Here is a 12,474-nt window from a genome sequence, read left to right on the forward strand (position 1 = left end):
CAACTTTGTCATTACTATGTCCACCTATCCCAGGATGTTGATTACTGAAGTTCTTTTGACATAGTCTGACAGAAGGGGCCAGAGTTAAAAGTAGTCAAGGGAGAGCTTTAGATCACAAAGGGATCTCGCCATCATGGATTGTGCTAGGGCTCCCAAACCGCGTGTTCCCGCCCCAATTTCATTCAGGCAGTGGACACTTATTATAGCAACTTGGGCTGGCCTCTTGCAGAAGGCTAGAAGGTAACCAATCTAATGTGGGCGTTTGCCCATGTAACTGGGGTGGAGGGGGTGGAGGGAGACCCTTCTTGAAAGAGGATTTACTGGAACCTGATTGGGTATACAGTCTACTCCAACAAAGTCTGCCAGAGAGGTGAAGACCAGAAGGTCCAATGAAGAGGAAAGCTAATCTCCCTAAAAGGACCAATTCGGAATGACCGGCTGACTAGACCAGGCTTACTACTGCAACTGAGACATTGCTACCCAGGACTCAACCCACTAATGGTAGCAGAACCCCCTGCAAGTGTGCCATGCAACCTTCATGGTGTGAAGGGACAGGAGACATGACTTGCCTCTGAGACCCTGGATTGGGTCACCCACCACCCACAGAACCAAGGAAGCAACCTGCCTCTCCAGCATCTTTTTGGGCACCTTAGATGTCATCCAAGCTTTTGCAAGGGAACAGCCAGTATTCCCTTCATCAATGCCAAAGATCTGCAGTCTCTGCATCAGAGACCCGCCAAGTCTTTTAGCGTCCCCAACTCCACACCGCCTGCTCGATTACCAGCTTCTTTGAGCTCCAAGGCTTTGGCGCTGCAGTACCTCAATGGTATGAGCCAGTTCTCTGGCGTATGCTAGTCTCTGCTTATCCCCACCCGATGCTGCCGATTCTTCCAGCAACAGATTGACACTGCCTGCCATTTTTCAGTATCTTCATCCTACAAGCTGCTGCTGAACAGCAGCATGTCATTGGATCCTATTAACACTGATCCATGATTCAACCCTCGCCTGGTGCCAAAAGTGCACAGACTCCTGATTTAACACCCAAATGCCTCGCTCGATACTGAGCCCAGAAAGACAAAACCAAAAGGTATTTGAAGTGGCCCTGCCCCCCAAAAATTCCTCGTGACTTTTTAAAAAAAAATGTTATTGCCATTTTAAGCACCCTCATTTCCTTGCAGTGCATGGTACAAATAACAATGATTACTAAATTAAGCGATACCCAAAATTCAAAGTTTTTGATGGCAGTAAGCGATATTATAGTCACTTTGACGAAAGATCAGCACCATGTCCCAGTCGTTGGTAAATTTAGTTTGTTCTCCCCTGTATATAGTATTTAATCCATTAGAGTGCCACGAAGTTCCAGATCTTAATCATTAGTTGCTATGTGGTGAGTTTTTTTTGTACATTTTTTTTTATTCCAGTTTTCAGCAATCACTAAGAGCCGCTAACTGCAAGATGAGCAATGCTTTACATTTTTGTGTAGTGCTATGTCTCATATCTTCTTCAATAAAAAACAATATACATGATATAATAGTCCTAGGTCTTTGCAGACCAAACATTTGCAACCCCACCAGATATGTACCCAATCGCCCCACACTCCTGCCAACACCTATTTGAAATTGAAGGATTCATTCTATGTATGCGGGCTGGTGTGTAGTGCCATTGAGTTAATACCTGTACCAAAATTCCCTAACTTGGATAGACCTGGTGTATTTGGGTATCTCTTTCGACAATGTCTTCCACTCGGCTTCCAATAGCGACTCCCCTAGGGACGGATGCCAGCGTTGTGTTTTTTTAAAAAAAACCTTTATTTATTCTTGGCAGGCATGAATCAGTTTCACATAAGGCAAATATAGACGGAAAGCTAACCGACCTTACATTCATGCAGTGAGGCAGACGGTTCCAGATAACAAAAAACTCAGTAGAAAGCCACAATTGATATGTTATTGTACATATCATCACTAAGTCTTTGCTCAATGACCCAGTGACATTCCACGCAGCTTCACTCCTGTAGGACGTCCTCGGAGGGTTTTGGCAGCAGCCAGGAGGCTGGCCAGGTATACTCGAAAACTGCACCATATATCCTTCGACTAGGAGGTATTTGGCAGCATAGTAACATATACATCTTCACAATTTTCCACCCACATTAGGTCCGATAACCACTCCTTCCTTGTCGGTGCCACAGCAGCTGTCCATTTATTAAGTATGCATCATTTGGCAACTATGCAGCCCACGTTTAAGATGGATCTGGTTCTCCTCTCCGAGACCTGGTCCCAGAGGCCAAACAAGGCACCCATAAGTGAGCACCGCAATGCTAAATTCACCATCTGCAAGAGAGCGTCCAACACATTTCCAAAACACTTGTAATCTATGGCAGGCCTAGAACATAGGCAGGTGGCCCGCCTCTATGTAGCATCCAGGGCATTTACCATCACTGTCCGGTTATATAAGCTTAAGCCTACGTGAGAAATAGTGTAGTCTGTACAATATTTTATATTGTATGAGCTTAAACCTGGCGTTCAGCGACACTGTCCCGGTTAGAGAGCACATTCTGTTCCATTGTCCATCAGAGATGACAGTTTGAATATCTCCCTCTCCGATTTTATATTTTAGCAGAGGGTGTTCGCCTTCCTGCCTTGTCTGAGATCATCCCATATAGTATGGCTATTATTCTGCGACATCCTATGGACCTAAATAAATATATGTCAAAAGCTTGTCCTCAAGGGGTTCATTGGGGGAACATTCCCATACCTGGATATCACCGCCCGGATTCTATCGAATTGTAGAATCTCAGTTGTGGTTCCTGTATGCGCTTGTTTCCATGTCTGCATGTTAAGAAGGCGCCCCCAGGGAACATGTCCTCTAGGCTCATGTAGCTACGTTTTTTCCAGGAGGTGCGATTGTACCATCCCAAGTGGGTTCCAAACGGGGGAATCGCCACAACGGGAGCGACTTGCAATAGGGGTGTGTCGCGCCGATCAGGCAAAATATTCTCCTACAGGCCCCTATAGTAATTTGGACCGGGTCAAATGGGCAGTTATCGGAATATGTAGTGTTAAGAAGGAGGGTTCTCAGATCTGATTTGTCAGCTGCCAGGTGTTCAAGGCGAGCGTGTGGAGGGAAGTCCTCTCACCCCTAAACCCCCTGCCAGTACGATGCAAATTGTGCTTGGGCAGCAAGCCAATAATTTTCAAAATCGGGTGCAGTGAATCCCCCATAGAATATGGTTGCGCTAGTTCTTCCCACTTTTTTCAGACCGCGCCTGTGTGCCACAGAAATTGCGACAGAGAACGTTTGGAGTATGGCAAAGTATTCCTTGCCTGGCCACATCAACACATTGGTAAACAGATATCGGATCTTTGGTAGCAAGGGAATTTTTACTAGTGCCAGCCTACTTGCAAGGGACAATGGAATATTTTTCCATCTCCTCACTCTGTCTTGGACGTACACTTCATGGGCTGCATAATTCTGGGAGAGAAGAGAGGTCGGATCTCTGGCTATCCAGACCCCAAGGTACTTAATGCCATTGGGAGCCCACTGCAGTGGGTATTCGCCCAGGGGTCTAGTCGTTATGTCCGTCAAGGGGAATACCTCAGACTTCGGGTAGTTGACAACAAACCCAGAGTGTCCCCCATACTCCGTAATATCCTTCATTATCCGACCAAGCTTAATGTGTGGATCCCAGATGTACAACATGACGCCATCAGTGTATAGGGAGATCATTTCTGGTGGCCCTCGGTCGGATTCCCCTACCTTTATGGCGTTCCCTGATCATATCTGCCATGGAATCAATAACCATTGCAAACACTAGCGGGGAGAGAGGGTAGCCATGACGTGTTCCTCTCCCCAGGGAGAGTGGCTCAGAAAGTTGGGAGTTGACCAGGACCCTAGCCGTAGGCTGTGTGTATAGGAGTTTATGTATGCTTTAAGGTTTGCCCCCAGCCCTTAGTGTTCCAGTACAATGAATAGGTACTACCAGGATACCATGTTGAAGACTTTCTGTGCGTCTAGCCTAACTGCCACCGTGTAGGCCTCTGGGGAAAGGCGTCACCTACTATTTAAACAACTGGTGTACGTTCAAGGCTGTGGATCGCCCCCGGGATAAACCCCGCCTGGTCAGCATGAATCGAATGCGGCATAAGGGAGGGGGGGCGGGGGATCCTGTTTGCAATCATCTTGGTGAATATTTTTGTGTCAACGTTCATTAATGAGAGCGGTCTATAAGATCTGCACTAATTTTCCGTATTACCCGGCTTGAGGAGGACAGTGATAATGGCTTTCCGAAGTGACTCTGGTAGAACGGAGGCAGCAAGGGCTTCCTCCCATACTTGCAGCAAGTGGGGAACCAATATGGCTCTGTAGGCAGAGTAAAATTCTGACATCAATCCATCTGGGCCTGTTGCCTTAACCCTGGGGGGGGGGTCTCTGATGACTTCCATTGCTTCTTCAGTAGTGAACAGCCCATTGATAACTTCCTTGGCCGCAGAAGATAACCTGGAGAGGGGCAAGTCCTTCAGCAAGGATTAGGCGGGGTGGCTCGGTACAAGGTTTAATAAAATTGTGCAAACACCCCCAGTATCTCATGGCCTGAGTATTTATTCACACCCTGTTCGCCCAGTATGGCATAAATGTGCTGTGGGCCACGTCTTGCCCGGACCAGTCAAGCCAAGTAAGAGGGTAACTGGGGAATGGTCAGATAGTGTACAGGAAGAATGTTTATAAGCTGGACCCTGCCAGCCAGTCGACAGGAGACCAGTTTATAATCTATGTGCAAGGCCATACCATGTACTTCAGAGTAAAATGTATATTGTCGGTCCAGTGGGTGTGTGAGTCTCGAAGCATCGCACAACTCAAGTCTTTCCATCTGTGTTTGCAAACTGCAAGCAGTTTTCGATATTGGTCTGGGGGCTGACGCAGTGCGGTCCATCACCTGATCCAGTATGCAGTCCATGTCGCCCCCCTCAGTTAATAGGGACAGATGGGTATGAGTTGATAATGTTAGCAATATTTTCATAGAATTCAAAAGTCTACATTGGGGCCATACGTATTAACCAGGAGAACCTCTGCCCCTTAAGTCGCCCCATTGACAACAACATAACGACCCTCCTATCAATCTAAGCCCCTTTCAATATAAAGACCCCCTCTGGATTGAGATGAGTAGTTCGTGTAAAATCGATTGTCCCTCCAGGACCCCGCCAGGTTTTTATTAGTTGTTCCCAAGGCATGTGTTTCCAGCAGGAATAATGTATTGGATTTGTGTCTAGCTGCCTATGCAATGATGTGTGTGGGTTTCGCATAGCTACCTAGACCTCTGACATTTCAACTTAAGACATTAAGTGCCATTTTCATCGATTAACATAATAGCTACACACCCTAAATACGCATATTCGAGGATCAATCCCCACTCCTGTCTAGCGACTGCCTCGTGCCTTTGCCTGAATGCGTGTATGTCAAGACCAACTTTGTAACTCTTCATCCCAAATACAGCCCCCCCCCCCCCCCGCCCACCTCCCCATCCACCCTCATCCCCCTCCCAATCAGGGCGATGGCAACTCCCACCCCTCGTGAACACCCCAACCATGCAATTTCCCAATGACTCTTGCCCCCCCCACACTCCACCCCCCCCACCCAGGAACCGTCCCGAAGACACCAGGAATCACACCACACCATCCCTGGCGGCTGCGTCCAGAACGCCTGCCACCCCCCGACTTGAACAGAATTCCCTCAAAGGATACGGCTGTTCGTTACATCACCACAAGGGTTTAACCTTTCAACCAGAGCACATTCACAATTATTCCTATGTTTCTTTCCTGACACAGGTACAAGCAAATGGAAGAAGCACCTTCACCGTTAGTAGATTTGCTCACTAGAGAGCTCAAGGAGGTCGCCGCTCAGCGTTTACAGAGAGTATCAAGGAAGGACATTACTTCAGCAGGGTCAGAGAAAGTGTGTTTCATTGTCATAGACAACCCGTAGCCTTGAGGGGTGTAGCCTAGCGTATTGCGGGACCCGCAGTAGTCTTTTCGCTGCCACAAAGGAGATCCTAGCCTTCTGTACTGCAGGGATGAAGTCTGGGTATATTGAAATCATGGAGGATTGGTATTATCTCCGATTTCCCTGGCCCTCCTGAGAATCATGTGCCAGGGTCTGGCCAGGTTTAGGAATCTGGACCAATACTCGGTGTGCTCTTTCATCCAGGAATTGCTGGGACAGGGGGGTGTCCTTAAGCACAGAGTTTCCACAAATGCTTCCATGGTCTGGGGTTTCACTGACTCCGGGTTATCCACTATGCGAATGTTATTACGGTGAGATCTTGCCTTGAGGTCCTCATTCTTAGCGTAGCGTTCACCCCAGCCATCTCATGTTGAAAGGATCTAAGAGTAGTGCAGACCTCTGCGCTGGTGTCCTCAAGCTGCCTGTTACGTTGCTCAGCTACTGTTATCATACCGCTCTCCTTGTCGATTCTCTGCCGCATGCAATCAACTTTATATACAAGGCTGTCGAGTTTCCCTTTCAGAGTCAAATACTTATTTGCATTGTCTTCAGGATGGTCGCCCTATCAACTTGTGCAAGCTGTGAATGGCAGCCCACACCCTCCCCCAGCGCACTCTCTGATTCAGGGGCGTCCGGTTTACCCATCTGTGCCCCGTGTGGGTCTTCGCCAAAAGCACCATGCCCGGAAATACTAGTTTTGATTGGCATTTCTGACCTTTCACCATCTGTCAGGGACTCTGCGGGGAACCGTACCAGCCCGCTCTGCACCCTAAGTTCACGGGGGGGGGATTGCCAAGCTGCTTATGGTGTCGGGACAGGGGCCAGAGACAGAAGCCAAGGACTGCCTCTGGGTAGCAGACTTCGGGAGCAGTGCACGCAAGAGGGGGCAAGCAGCCAGTATCAGGTAGGGTGAAGTGGGGGGCATGTACCTCTTCCACAGTTGCAGTCCCTCCCAGGGACACAGCAAGTCAAGTTGTTTGGTGTGTGCAGTACGGTGTTAGTCCAACTCCCAAGATGGTCGATGGCGGCGTTTCTCACCGCTGCAAGCAATGTTTCTGGCTCTTTGTCAGAACGCAGCACCCAAGATGGCAGGGGTCAGCGTTTTTCACTGCTCAGTGTTGTACCAGGCTCTCCCTCTGGACTGCCAACACGCCCCATACAGCACCACCAGCCTCCACAGTAGTTGCTCAGGAAGGTGGGGCAGGGGGTGGGGGGCCAGCGCCGATGTAGGTGCAGATTATAGCACCAGCCGGGGCGCATTGTGTGTATTTCAATGGAGTTGTGGGAGTGATATCGGCCAAAACGTTCTATAAATTGGAGATGAGGGCTGTGCCACCTGAGTTGGTGGTTACACATTTGAGTTAGATCTCCAACTGCTACTTTCTTATATGGAGGAGCTAATATCCAATGCCTAACCTGAAAATATTGGAAGCAGGTAGATTCATGGAGACTCATTTCTGACTTGCACAGTACAAAAGATTTGGGTTCTTTTGTTTGAAACATGTCCCGTGATCTGATGCAACCTTCATGCTTCCAATCTGCAAATGCGTGGAGTTCGAGACCTGGTGTGAACTGCGGATTGTGGAATAAATGTGTAATAGGTGAAGGAAAGGCTGTGAGGTGATATTTCCTGACTGCTGTCCCATACTTCCTCGACCAGTCTCGTAATCGCACTTGTATGAATGTTCGGGGTCCGGTCTAGTCACCGGGCTGCCCCTCGGTGCCACCAGGTTTATCTGCCACCTTGTCCCTGGCAGGTGTACTAGTGAAGCAGCCCATGGACCCACGCTTATTACCAGCCCCTCTTGGCACGACTAAATCTTGATCGAGCCCTTATGTTTCCTCTCGGGTAGTCCGGGATGGTTGATGTTGGGCAACAGAGTAATAGCCCAATATCTTGGCCAGGCAGGCACCAGGGCATGCAACACTCCACCCACTATTGCTGTCGCCTGAATTGCCTACAGTGTGTTCTGTGCTTGCCACCTGGTTTGCCGTAATACCTCCACCTTGCACCCCATCACTATGTTGATGTGCACCCGGATGAATACCCTAGGAGAGAATGCCTCTCCTCCCCTGTGAGGGGTCATTAATGCAAGGCGGATAGTGTGTTTTTCTCAGGATTAGACATTTTAAATACAAATATGGCAAAAAAAGCCTTGCCATTCTTACTCTAGCAGGGACTTCATTACCTGGTCTAAAGGCTAAGTGAATAACTCCTAACGTAACCCAACTGGTCCTCACACTAAACAAAACATTCAAAGGAAATCATTAAATAACATAAAAGAATGAACAATATTGAACCAGTATTTTGGTTGACCTTCACCAGTCCTGGGTAAATCCCTTCCACAGGGTCTTCCAAAGTCAATTCTCCAAATGCTCAAAGGAAATGAAGTCTTCAACCAGTTCTTATGAGTTACACGTCAACACAAGTTCATTAAACAGAAATCCACTGGTAACACTTATTCAGTTTCTGTTGAAAAGATCGCCTTCCAATTTCAGCCAAGAAAATGGCACCAATGGTAATCTTGGATGTCTTCGTTCCAAGATGATTTGCCGCAGTTCAAAAATTAGTTCACTTCTACGACTTTACAATTGTTTAAGACTCCTTCAGTACATTTGGTATACTTGTTAGGATGCTTCTGTTTGGGTTGTTGCTTTCCTCTTGACAACCACCCTTGTACTAATGTTACCAAGCAACAGTCTTCTTTGTTCCACAGTGTGCTACTACTTCAACCAATGTAAATGTGACATCCACTGACAGTTTATACACCACCACAGTTGAGGGACTTCTGCTTCTATAATTTTTTATAGTTTAACATTATTAGGCATTTAAGGACCATACACTTCATCTACAGGTAGAGTATAGATTATATATTCCAAGAAAAGGGCTACCTCTTCTGTCTTCCTCACTGCCACAAGTATAACCTGCCTCTGCTCAAAGACTCACTTTCTCTCAACTTCAGCAGTCTTCAGCATTACAGATCATCTTCTTCTGCATGACTCTTTTACAAGCACCCAGCTCCCTTCCCCAGCTTTATTCATACCTTCTTAGTTCCAGTAACATCCCTGAAGCTGTATTTCCAGTGGTTCTAGTGTTCATGGCAGGCTTTTTTGCATACTTTATTGAATTTTTATTTATCCAACTGATTTTAGGATGGCAAGCATGAAACGAACACTATGGAATTGTGCATTCTTATATACTATGTTAGTGTTGAGTGTGCGAGTTGTTTCTCTTATGTTCAATATATTATGAAATTTGATTGTATTATATATTGGATCATTTATGTATTGTTTTTTATATGTGTATTAATGTGAAAGGTTCAATGAACTGAAAAACATTGAGATAAATAAAAGAATTGCTTTGCAAATGGTGCAAATTGCTTGAAGGTTTTGCACATCATCTGGTGGAGTTTCAAAGTAGTCCCAAATAAGATCTTACGTTGCCAAATTGATTTGTTCCAGAGGTAGTTGTATTTTCTTGATGTTTTGTTGGTTTTGCCAATAACGCTACTTGAGATGCTTGTTTTGTTGTGAGGTTCCTTCAGTAATTGAACCTTGCAATGTATAGCTTAAGAAGTACCAGTGATGGGTATTTTTTAATTTCCTTTTGTGGCCACACCAGATTTTCTATTAATATACTACCTGATTCGAGTTTTTCTCAAGTTACATTTTACTAGGCATTTCCAAATAGGTTGACAATGACATCAGACAAGCGTAGAACAAGTAACAGTATGCAACACTAGTTAACTCCGAAGAAGTTCTCTTTAGGGGATACAGTTCTGGGGTGGCCTGTTATCTTTCTTATAGTCAGGCCTTGAGCGTGGCATGTACCTCTCCTCCTTCTCAGTTCTCATTGCAGCCAGCGGGTTAATGGGGGGAGGGGCGGGGTCTTCAGGTGATTTCTGGGTATTTTTCTGCATAGTTCGTGAATGGGGCCCAGGTATTTCAAAAGGCGTTCAGATTCCCAGAGCGGATTGCGGTTATCTTTACCGCAACTACGATCTCTCAACATTTTTACCACCATATTAGAATTGAGGGGGCCCTCTGGAATCTTCCATAGCCAGGTCTAAGTGATCTTGGCGGATGTTAGGAGGTGGGTGCACAGGCGTGCTATTTGGCCTTTAAGTGGGAATATCCCATCGTCAGTGGCTCGCAACAGTATTATCCCAGGATCCCATGGGGTTGATACCCCCCACGGGGTAATCCCTTGCTTTTGGGCAGGTCCACAGTAAATGGAACAAAGTTCCCTCCGAGGCGCCGCCCCTCCAGCAGCCCGGTGGGATGTCCGGGCTGGATCTGTGTAGCTGTTCTGGTGTGATGTAGTATCTATGACAAACTTTATATCCCCCCTCTCTGTTTGTGATACAATGGGTGCTTTTATGTAGTCTGGACCAAATCTTACCCCATTCTTCTAATTCTATTGTGCGCCCCAGGTCTCTTTCTCAGTTGAGCATATATTTTTCTCTGGTGGTGGGGTCTGTTTTGTCTAGCAGGCGGTACAGCGTGGCGATTTTCCCCCGCGGAGTAGCTGATGTTAGAGTCGGCTCTAATGCTGTCAGATCTCTGGCTCCTTTTTCCCAGATTGCCCTCTGTGATATCCAATGTCAGAGCAGAGTGTAAGGAAAGCGCTCCGCTTCAGTGATCTTGAATTTTTGGCTTTGCATGCTTCGAATGTGATTAGGGTACCCACCTCCAAGAAGTCAGAGATTTTCCAGAGACCCCCCCTCCCTCCATGAAGCAAAGTTCTGTGGCTGGTTTCCCTGAGAAAATTCTGGGTTATTCCATATAGGTGTAAGTGGGCCTTGGGTCCCCGAGCATCCCCATTTGCGGGCAGCTGCTTTCCAGTTTGCCACTGTGTTTTGCGCTGTTGAGAGAGGGCCTAGGTTTGCCTGTGTTCGTGGGGTCGGTATATGCGGGAGGTCTGCCAGGGGGTGCTTACACCGGGCTTCCTCCATCAATTTCCAGTATGGCGTCTCTGTGGTTGGGCCCATGTGAATGCATGTGATGGTTGTGCAGCTCGTTTGTATCTGAACACGTCTGGGTCTCCCAGTCCACCCGAGCTCTGCCCACGGAGCATGATGTTCCTAGCTATCCAGGTTTCCCCCAAGACACATTGGAGTATGTTTCTTTGTAGGGAATTCAGTTATTATTCTGGAATGTGTAACTGGAGTGCTGCACACTGATAAATCAGCCTGGGGTATCGGGTTCATTTTTACAGCCGCTATTCTACCAAGCCAGGAAATCTACTTTGATACCTTTTGTGTGGGGTTTTTGGGGCTCTGAACCCCCAGATATCCAATCGCAGAGTCTGCCCATGGTATAAGGAGCATAGGACTAAGGTCCATCCTCTGTTTCTTCGTGAGGTTAACTGCTAAGGCTGTGGATTTGTCATAGTTTACCCTAAATCCGGATGCCTTCCGGAATGTGTCGATCTCCTCCCAGAGGGGATCCAGAGATGTGCCCGGATGTGCTATAGTTAAGAGAACTTCATCTGCATATAGTGCAACTTTATACTCCTGCCCCCCACTGTGAGGCCCCGTATTCCTGGGTTTTGTCGGATCTTGTCAGCGGAAGGTTCCATGGATAGGGCAAACACTAGGGGTGAAAGCAGCCCTGTCTTGTTCCTCTGGTGATGTGTATCTTTTCAGACCTGATCCCGTTAGCCCGGAATTGTCACTGGGTTTTGGTAGTTGGCCATTGTCCATTTCACAAAATTTTGACCGAATCCCAGGTGTGTGAGTGTTTCTGATATACCGCCAGTCCATTAGATCAAAAGCTTCATGGGCATCCAATGAGAGACCAGTAATTCCTCCCCCATTCTGTCGGCACTTTCAATGAGATTGATCGTGCGTCGAATGTTGTTGTGTGTCCCCTGCCCCAGTAGCAATTCTGTCTGGTCTCGGGCTATTATGTCCGGGAGGAATTTCTTCAGTCTAAATGTCAGAACCTTAGGGAAAAAGTTCCCATCATTGTTCATCAATGTTATTGGTCTGTAAGAGGCTGTTAGCTCAGGGTCTTTCCCTGGTTTATGAACTAGTATGGTTGGAGATTATGCCATTTATTTGGTTACCCTACCAGTTGATAAGAATGAGTTAAACAGGGCTGTGAGTTGTGGGGCCAGTATGTGTGCGTAGATCTTATAAAACTTTGCTGTAAGCCCGTCAGGGCCCAGGGCTGTGCTTTTCAGAGATTTGATGGCTTCCACTATTTATTCCACCCTAATTGGTGCTTCCAGGGATTCTAGTTGGGGCCTAGTGGAGAAGGGTCTAATGGAACGTAGGTATTGGGTTTGGTGTTCAGGCGGGGTCGGCAGCCCTGACATGATTGCATTGTGGTGGGCTACAAGGACTTCCATCTTCTCTGTCATTGTATGTGGATTTGCCATTCTCTCCTATTAGAAGTGTTATGTTATTTCTTTTATGTACTTTCTGTAGTTTGTATGCCAGTATACGGTTCGCTTTATTGCCCTTGCTATAGTAG

The 12,474-nt window shown here is 47.0% G+C and overlaps 1 protein-coding gene across 1 annotated transcript in view; it reads left to right on the top strand.

Moving 5' to 3' along the window:
• Window positions 1-12,474, top strand: part of RSPRY1 (ring finger and SPRY domain containing 1) — a 1,045,708-nt gene that overhangs the window by 61,996 nt on the left and 971,238 nt on the right. The window lies entirely within an intron of this gene.

The sequence above is a fragment of the Ambystoma mexicanum genome, chromosome 1p, assembly GCF_040938575.1.
Source record: "Ambystoma mexicanum isolate Mex_15411 chromosome 1p, UKY_AmexF1_1, whole genome shotgun sequence".
Taxonomy (NCBI): domain Eukaryota; kingdom Metazoa; phylum Chordata; class Amphibia; order Caudata; family Ambystomatidae; genus Ambystoma; species Ambystoma mexicanum.